This window comes from Chinchilla lanigera, unplaced genomic scaffold, assembly GCF_000276665.1.
Source record: "Chinchilla lanigera isolate Chin_1 unplaced genomic scaffold, ChiLan1.0 scaffold00002, whole genome shotgun sequence".
Taxonomy (NCBI): domain Eukaryota; kingdom Metazoa; phylum Chordata; class Mammalia; order Rodentia; family Chinchillidae; genus Chinchilla; species Chinchilla lanigera.
Window position 1 is genome coordinate 14,561,444 of NW_004955403.1, and position 10,025 is coordinate 14,571,468.

A 10,025-nucleotide genomic window follows, 5' to 3' on the forward strand; every position below is an offset into this window, starting at 1 on the left:
GAGGCTGAGGCAGGAGGATCATTGTGAGTTCAAGACCAGCCTGGGCTACAAAGTAAGCTCAAGGCCACCCTGAAATGCATAGTGAGACCCTGTCTGAGAAAAAACAAAAAAAAAAAAAAAAAAAAAAAAAAAAAAAGTTAATAAAAATCTGTTGGCAGCCTCCTTGAAGATGCAAAACAGTTCCTCAAAGCAATTTGCAAAAAATTCAATACAAACGGTCACGGGAACCATCCTTGAAAACTGCTATGCCTTTTTGCTTTATATCTCTTTAACTCAAATTTCCTAAAGTCCATTGTAAAATTCAAATTACTTACTAATTTTTGTAGCCTTATTTTAAATTTTCCAGGGGCTGGGGATTTAGCTCAGCGGCAAAGCGCTTGCCTGGCAAGCGCAAGGTCATGAGTTCGGTTCCCGGTACCGGAGAAAAACCAAAACAAAACAAAAAAATAAAATAAAATAAATTTTCCAAACCAAATATGTGTTGATAAAAATGACTTAAAAGTTAAATTTGTAATTCGTAACATAAAAAGGTGCAGGGATAAATATGAAATTTTATTCAAAAATGAAATTAGAACATTAGTTGTGCTTTTAAAAAGCAACACAGTGCAGAATCTAATTTCTCAGCATCATTAGCAGTTCAACTGCTCTCATTAAAACATTCATTAAATAGCTATTTTCAAGTATGGAGAGGGAAATGGGTAGCAGCTCCTAACGAGGTTGCTACCGCACTGTTAAGATTACTTTTCCTCATTAAGATAAATGCATTTCCCCTTTAACATTTGGATTTGCAGATTTGTAGTTAGTGATAATAAAATTTTGTCCAAACCCTCTCACAAACTTTACTACTTCATATTTTTCAAACCTATGTAGTTGCCCCTTTTTAAAAAAAAAAATCTAGTATTTTTGCGTACATTTACTGCATTGCACAATTATTTGAGAATAACTGTCTCTAAACCCTGTTCTATGGTCTCAATTTTTGTATCTCCCCGAAATTCACAAGTTGAAACATAATCGCCAGTGTGGTGGTACTGTGAGAGATGGTTAAGTCATGAGGGTGGCGCTTTCATGAATGGTAGGAGAGTTTGTGTAAAAGAGGCTCTTGATGCTGGGCGTGGTGGCACACACCTGTAATCCCAGCACTCAGGAGGCTGAGGCAGGAGAATCATTTCGAGTTTGAGACCAGCCTGGGCTACAAAGTGAGTTCCAAGGCCAGCCTGAACTGCATAGGGAGACCCTGTCTCAAAAGGACAAAAACAACAACCAAAAAAGGCTCTTGAGGGTGCCTTACCCATCCTGCCATTTGAGGGTGGCGAGAAAGGTGCCATCTCTGGACGATAAAGCAGACTCAACAGATGTCACATCTGCCAGCACTTTAACCTTGGGCTTCCCAATGTTGAGAAGAGAGAGATTTCTTTTCTGAGCCACCCCATCCAAGACGTTTGGTTAAAGCAGCCCCAGTGGACTGGGACACCTTGGTTCTAGAAATGTGGCAGTGGAGTGGTGGAAAAGGAGAAAACACCGTGTCCGAATTTGCATTGGCGTATCTTTGCTTCCACGCAGATATTTCAGTGTCTTTAGCAGAAAGACTGGCAAGTATGTAACAAGTACTTGCTCTGTAAAGGCACCTTCACCTTCACCGGAGAGAACTCAGTATATAAAGGACAGGAATAACACTGACTGCTTATGACACCCTTGATACTGGACATGTACGTGCTCATTATCTCTTAATCTGCACGCCTAGACTCATAGGATTTTTTTTCTCAATTTCCATAAATGAGTAAGGAAACTAGCTTTCAAAACCTGCGCAGTGCCACAGATTATTGAATGGTAGTGCTGAGATTAAAATTTGTGGCTGTGAATTTCTAGCCTATATTTTTACTAATGTGTCATGCTTTCTCTAAAACACTGAAAAAATATTTCCTGGATAATGACAGTGGATTTGCGGTCACTATGCCCACATCTATTCTTCCTGGTCCTGAGTTACGTATTTCCTTCTTTACTTTTGAACTTCTTTACTTTTTCACTTTGATTCTTCTTAGCTTAATCCACTGGATCAAATTTCTCTTCTAGTCCCTCTCCATCCCAGCTGGTTGCATATTTGGCAATTTTGAAAATACTCCCTTTAAGTTGTAAGTCTTATACAATACTTTCCGTGTTGGTAAAAATAATGTTTTGGCTATAAAAATAAAGTGAAGCGAAGTTAGTTGTTGAGATAAGATCCTCTTTAGCATATACAGTATTAGCGAAGGGAACTCTGTCAATGTGATTGACTGATTCCGCTTTTAGGAAAGATGAGCTTACCGTATTTTCAAAATAGCTAATGCTTGGAAGAGCAACCGATTACAGCATTGTCAAAATGGAGCAATGTAGTCTTTTATAGGTAGACAGAGCCTTAGGAATGTCTAGCTCACCCTACTGAAGGGCTAAATAATTTAACTGAACTCACAGAAAGGGTGTGGAGACTAGAGCGTTGTTGGCTTGGTTCCAGGTGCAGTGCTCCTTCCACTGTGTTCTGTGGCCATATGCGCTTGTCTTACATTGCCACGGTCATAGCCCTCGTGCTGAGGAGTATTACCAGGTGCACGTAGGGTTTTAGGGGTGAATGTGAAAGTGAGCTAAGGGTGCCGTGGCAGCAAACAAGTCTCATGGTTGAATCCCAGCTCTGTCACTTGGAAGCCAATTACTTGATTTCCCTGAGTCTGTTTCCTTAAACGTAGAATGAGAACAACAGCTACTTCGGAGGACTATTGTAAGCACAGAGGAGGTGTTCGGTAAACTGTGCTTGTTTGTCAGATTGTTTTTCGGCATTTTGATTTTGCTTTTTATGAAATTACTGTCAAAGTGTTTATCCTGGTGTTTTTGAGCAGCATATCAGAGCTACTATTCGTGAGAATGGGACATGTTTATGTCAGTCTGTTCCACAGTTCTAGTTCAGTAATCTTTAATTCTCTTAAATGGGAATGTTTTCCTCAACTTGAACATCAAACAAGGATAAAATCCATTTTAAGACTGCTTTATACTATATATGCATTATGCTGTATTTATTGTACCCAGTGTACAACAGATGTGTAAGATGTATGCTTTGGGGGTCATTCATTTTTTAAGTTTTATTGGTGCATTTTAGATATACATAGTTGTTGTGGCTGAGAGTTTCTTGCAAGGTGAACAATATAATACAGGACACATATTTTATAAGATTACTTATAATAGTCACCCAAAGAATCATATACAAAAGAGTGCAGGAAATCTGTCCACATGCTGTAGACTAAGAATCCAGCTGAGGGCCTAGATCCCAAGATAATGTCCTGCATGAGTCCAGCTGGAAGCCTAGAGCATGACAATGTCTCATGCAGGCCTGTTTCACAGATCTGCACTAGAAAGACCCAAAGGTCAGTGGTAGAAGCTAGAAAGTCTATGCCAGTGGGATGAAGGATCTGTGCTAGCAGGCTGAGAGATCTGCACTGTACCCAGGAAGCCACTCACAAAAGAAGAACCACAGCTCCCCTCAAAGGTACCACAGCCATCCTCAGCAACAGTGAGGTCCCAAGCTCCCTGGATGGTCAGGAAATCCGAGTTCCCATTAGGAAAGCCAACGTGACAAGCTTCTCCAGGAGACTGAGCTGTGCACCTTCTTCCCCTCCGGAGCCAGGAAGCGATGCTCAGAGTGAGGACCAGAGCTCCCCCAAAGTGAACCAAAGCCATTCTCAGCGACAACAAGGTCCTGAGCTCTTTGGACGGTGGGAACAGCGAGTTCATCAGGAAAACCAACATAACAAGGTCCTCCAAGAGAACCAATAGCTCCTTACAGCTTTTCTTAGCTCTCAAAAGGCTCGCAACAGCTTCTGCCAGCTCCCAACAGCATTACCCAGTTCCCAGCGGCCTCACTTCTCCAGTTCTGCCTCTTATGCTGCTGGCAACAATCCTCAGACGGGCCTCCTATACCCAGCACGACGCTTACTCAGTTCATGTGGGTGTTACAAGTCACCCACCAGTTGTCACTCCATCACAATAGTGATAACATTCATCGGAGGAAATTGTACCTGTACATGGTAGGTTGTAGTAAAGCTTATCCTTTCACATGTCATTGTAACACCCAAAACAATTGCACCCACTGCTCCTTGGAAGCCTCTGCTTTTCCACGTTATTTCCTGACTTTGGGATGGAATATTCTCTTACATTCTCTGAAAAATTCCTGATCATACTGTAAACAATGAAGAAAATATTAAAATGGGGGGAGGGAGGGACAAGAAAAAGTGGAAACAAAGCTCTTTTTTTTTTGTTGTTGTTTTTTCTGGTACTGGAAATCGAACTCACGACCTCACGCCTGCCAGGCAGGTGCTGTGCCACTGAGCTAAATCCCCAGCCTCACAAAGCTCTTATAAATATGGGAAAGAGGGGTTGAAGAGATGGGAAAGGAATGGGGAAAAAAGAAGAAGATATGTCACGTGCAGGTACAGAATCTCTATGATGAATGTGATCATTATGTACTTTTAAAATGTAGCAGTAAAAAAAAATTGAACATAAATACCACTAATCCCTTTTCTTTAATGGGCCATCTGCTGCTTCTAATCCTTAAAAATGCCTTAATAATAAGGTAGAAATGCCCAAATCATAGTGTAATTGTTACATATTGCTGTCTCGGTTTTTGAGAATACCTTGAGGTTAGGGTCCATGTTTATTTCATCTTTCTGTCTGATCAAATACCCAGCCCTCATAGTTCTGAAACTTCTCTTGGAGGTAGAAAGGGCTGACGACTGTATAGATGCTCCAGACCTCTGCCCAGCCTTCCACTGCTGTGATGTGTTTTGCTTCACATCGGAACAGAAGATGACATTCCCTGTTCTTGTGGAGGAGCAGGCCGAGTTACAGGTAGGTGATTTCCAGTGCCTGGAACCATAGCGCAATGACGACACACAAAGTGGTTTCTGAGCTTTTACCGAATTAGATAATTCACAAATTTGAGAAATTTGGGGGGAGAAAAGGTGGAATTTGAGGCTCATAAATAGACATAATGATGGGAGGATTAGCAAGGCATCAAAAAGATGTTCTGTGTTGCAAAAAAAAAGTTTTGAACCCTGGCAATGTCGTTGAAATACCAAGAGCAAAGACGAGCTCACAGAGATATGACAAAGTGACAGTTTAGGTTACTTTCCTGAAATAAAAACATGATCCTTTCCTTCTGGTCACTCACCTCAAACTAAGGTCAGGAGAAAGGCAGGAACTTTGAGACACTTAATCGTAATCTTAGCCCTTTGCAGAAATGCTTCCCGCACTCGGGCTGCTCTGATGATCTCATGTCGCCAACATGAAGGATTAGGAACCCTTGAAATTTTACCCTATCAGTGTAATTCCTCGCCTTCTCAGGACCGCGCTGGCAGTGCCTTTGGCAGCTGATCACACAGAGGACCGCAGAGGCTCAGAGGCTTTTGGGACAGCAGAACGCCCTTGGGGAACGAATGCCTCTGCTGCTGCCCATCCCGGCACCCAGAAGGGACTGAGGAAGCAGCTGATGACCCCTCTAGTGAGCTTTGCTATTTCTGTCGCATCCGAATGTGGGTCCAAAGGATGCTGGCAAGTGAAATAATATCATACCTCTAGTCGAAAGATAAATCACACGACTCCAGACTACACTTCCTTCATCTGTGAGCCATGTGAGCTTCTTTAAAAAACAAGGTCTGGGTATTTGCATTCTATATAGAACATTACAATAGGAAAGTAGGTATGTTTCCAGAAAGGAGCCCCAAACCGCCAAGCTACCCTATGCAAAACAAAGCCTATTCTAGAAATTCTGCTTTGCCAAACTGAACTTCCGTGAACTTCTGAAGTAGAGGCTTCTTAAGGTGAACGTAGATGGTGCATCCAGAACGAAGGTGACTGCCTCACTGGGTGAAGGAGGAGATGGGGGACACCAGGAAGAAGTGCGCAGCGTATGCTCTGGAAACTCGCATACGTGAATTACCAGCTAAAATGATCACAACTCACCTCTTTCTCCCTTTCCAAAACTTCATTTCTTTAAAGGAAAGACAGGGGAAAGGCTGGCATATGTTCTATGGGGCAGCAGAAAGGCCCCTCCACAAGAACAGAGAGAAAAACATGTTACATGTTCCCAACGTTTCCCAATAGGCATCCCAATCAGGGCAGTTTTGGGGCATATGTCTAGTCATGAGCCTTTCCTGTCTCAAAGAATATTTTCTGTGAGGGGATTTTATTAGCGAGCTTTTTCTCTTGCTTTGTGGATATTGATATTAATAATAGAACTCAACATTTTAAATCGTTTCACTTTTAAAGGAAATCAGAAGAGAGAGACTACACCGTTGTGTTGCTTTTAAATTGTGGGATATCCTCAAAGACAGTTATAGCAGGTAACTGATCTCTAAGAAAGTACGTTCTCTCCATGTACTTTAACTGTTTTAATTGATGTTCTTCAAGTTGCCTGCTGAGTGTTTTTATTTAAAAGCAATGTTTCAGTAGGAAATGTAAACATAAAGTGCCAGCTTTCCATCTATTTAATGTGGCAGCGGTTATATATCTTTCCAGAGTCTGAAACCAAAGCAATTCCTCTTTCACCTACCTCTGCTGCCCTTCCCCGTCACATATAACCGATAAAACTCAGGAATAAAACAGTGTGCCATGTGCTAGCATCAGTTCAACAAATAGCGTATTAGTGTGTCATAGAGACTGGGGACAGAATGGTAAAGTAGAAAAAAACTGAACTGTAAAAACATAGTTTAATTAGACATGCTACCTGCCCAGCCCAGAGTTCGCTAAAGGGAGATACTGCTCACGGGGGCTCCTTCTGTGACTGCATCGTCCTAGCCTAGTATGTGTGGCCGTCTCTGGGTACAGCTGGTTCTAAGAGGATGGAAACCTTGTCCAAGGGGGCCTGTTCCAGTGGCTCAACAGTGATAGGCTGTTTGTTTTTTTTTAATCAGACTTTTCTCATACAAATTAAAACCAAGAGGTGAAGGGTCTGCTGGCTACTTAGGCTGAAGGCTCCATGGCGTAGGACTTAGGCAGACACTGTGAGGTTTCCTGTTGCCCCCAGGTTATGGGGACAGAGATCAGCAGAGAAAACTGGTCAAGGAAAAAGGAGCAAATGCAGAAAAAGAAGCAAAGAAGCACAGGAGGATAAAGATAGGAAAATGCATTTACTTGAGTTAATTGGACTGGTTTTATATTTCTTGCAACCAGAAAGACCCTAGGCAGAAAATCCTCAGTAAATGTTTGTTGAATGAATGAATGCACAGTGCATTGTATCCTAAGTGTTTGGTATATGCATAGACCAGATTTAGTCCTTTATGTCACAGAGCTGATTTTGACTATAACACTAGTGTTAACACCCACCATTTGAAGCAGGAAGTAGACAGTAAGACAAATAATGACTATTTAACATGTTTGTATCAAACTGAACAGGCCCAGGTAAAAATTTCAGTGTCACTAATCATGGTCAATGGCTAGGAACATGAATTAGAAAATTAGTATAATATCATTAGCAAACAAAATAAATTGCATATACCTAAAAGTCACCTTTGGCTGCACTGTTCCCCTGCCTGTCTTCTTTCCTTCCTCCTTCCTCCCTCCCTTCCTTCTTCCTTCTTGAAATATGGCTACAATATTGTGCTAGTGTGCATATTGTAGTTTGGTACAAGGTATACATTAATAGAATAAGTGAAAACTATAAATTTTTTTTGTCTTTTTGAGACAGGGTCTCGCTATGCAGTTCAGGCTGGGCTTGAGCTCACTTTATAGCCCAGGCTGCTCTTGGACTCGCAATGATCCTCCTGCCTCAGCCTCCTGAGTGCTGGGATTACATGCGTGCTCCACCATGTCTGCCTAAGAACTATAAATGCTGAAGCACTATTTATTCCAGTGACTAAAAGGTAATAAATCATTTTGTCAAGTTGCGCTCTTCGCAGTCAAATTCCATCCTTACCATAGCTAAGTAGCAAAGCATTTGCAATTCTGAACTTCACAGAATAGAAAAAAAAAGTGTAGTATCACAACGGATCACTGAACTTGTTACATATGCCCTTCCTAATTCATACTTTCTCCTTTTTACTAAGAAAAAGGCCCTTTTTGAGAATATAAACTTTACAGGTCATTGGGAAAGAGTCCTGCACAACAGGATTATTATAACCTGCTAAAAGATGGCAGTTGTTTCACATTCACATGCAGAGAGCTCATGTGACGCTTCTTTGATCTCTTCTGGCTTTCTCACTGAAGGGATTTAGAACTCTTCTTGGCAGTGGGGAAAACAGAACGGTGGTGGCTCTTTATAAGTGGTCGATCTTCAGCCATGGATAAGAAAGTCTTTGTTGAAGCAAATTTATTAGTACATAACAGGCAAGATGTTGCTAAGGCAAAAGCATATTTTTCTCATGTAAAAGAACTCGCTGAAGTTTTGCTGCCGTCCAAAGATACTTAGAAAGGGTCTGTATTTTCTTTCCCAGCCTGTCATATGATGAGAAATATGACTGTGACCTTCTGAACTTCAGCAGTTCTTAAGTAAAAGGAATTTTTTTAATGATGTAATTGATATCATATCTACTCAGTCGGACACAAGCTTTCAAAGGCTAAATCCACTTGCTGATTTGTTTGCATTTCCTTCTTTACCGAAAAGAATTCAAAGACCTGAAGTGTCTGTTGAGGAAAATGTATGAATAATGCAAAATTCATTCTCAGGTGACCTGTTAGGAAAGATATCAGCGCAGTTACTGCTTTTTAATAAAGTCACACCATAAATGACAAATGAATAAATAGCTGGAGTTTGTTGAGACAGTGATAAAAAAGGAGAGAAAGACAAGTTTCTCCTGAAATCTCGTTTGTTTTTTCAATAATCCTCATCGACAGCAGGGTTTTTTCCAAGAATAAAAGTAGGCGCTATTCTGCTAAAGGGTCACATAGCTGGAGGGAACAAAAAGGATCTTGCAACTTAATTCATGACTGTGCGAGCTTCCAGTCCCAAGGGTGGCTATTCATAGGTGAGTAAAAAATGTAAGGTTTGATGTGTTAGAAGACTGACTTACATCTTCATGGCCTGGGAGTTTACATTTCAGGTTTTTTTATATAGTCTTTTATAACAGTACATAAAATGCATTAACTATGTAAGCTGGTACCATCAGAACCCACTGCCATTCTGCTGGTATTCATATATTGTAGGTCAGACTGAATGAACCCCTTCTCATGCACTTGAATTCTCCACTGCATACGACTTGGGGATCCACTTTCCAGACTTCCCTTGAACTTTCTGGGGGGCATGTGTCTCATCCAGCTACATGCGCCTACTTCCAAGTGAGCTGAGTTGGAGGCTAGTGACACAATAAGGTAAGGACATGGTCCTTCCTGGCCGCAGGACAGGCAGTATCCTCATTCTGCTTCCAAGTGCAGGCGAAGCGCTGCCCACGGTGGGGTCCATCACCTAGCGCTGGCAGGCTGTACTGTCTAACGTTCTCTGAGTGGCAGCGATGTTCTCTCTGGACAGTTTATGTGGTTTGGTTGGACTCTTCTTAGGCCCCTTGTCCAGGCCTGGTTTCCCGGTCTTTCTGGCTATTTATTCAGTGACTTGTTGGTGGCTATCATGTTGTGAAATTCTCATTTTACTTAAATTTAAAAAAAAAATGTGTCTTCTTTTTTTTACAGCCTTGAGGACTGTGACAAATAAACATGGAAAAGGGGGCTGGGGATTGAGCTCAGCGGCACAGCGCCTGCCTGGCAAGCGCAACTTCGTCAGTTCGATTCCCGGCACCGGAAAAAAAAAAAAAAAAACACAGAAAACAAAAAACAAAAACAGAAAAAACCATGGAAAGGAAAAGTACACTCTCTACTCACTGATAATGCACAGAGCTCTGTGCTGTCCTCCTCTGGACCCATTTTTACAAGTTTCACCTCTGCAGTGTTGTGAGGAACAAAAGTGTGTGCTTGCTACGGTACAGCCAATGAGAAGAGGCCATAAAGCTGGGTATATAGCTCAGTGGCCCAAGTGCCTGCTTGGCAAGCGCAAGGTCCTGAGTTTGATTCCTGATACC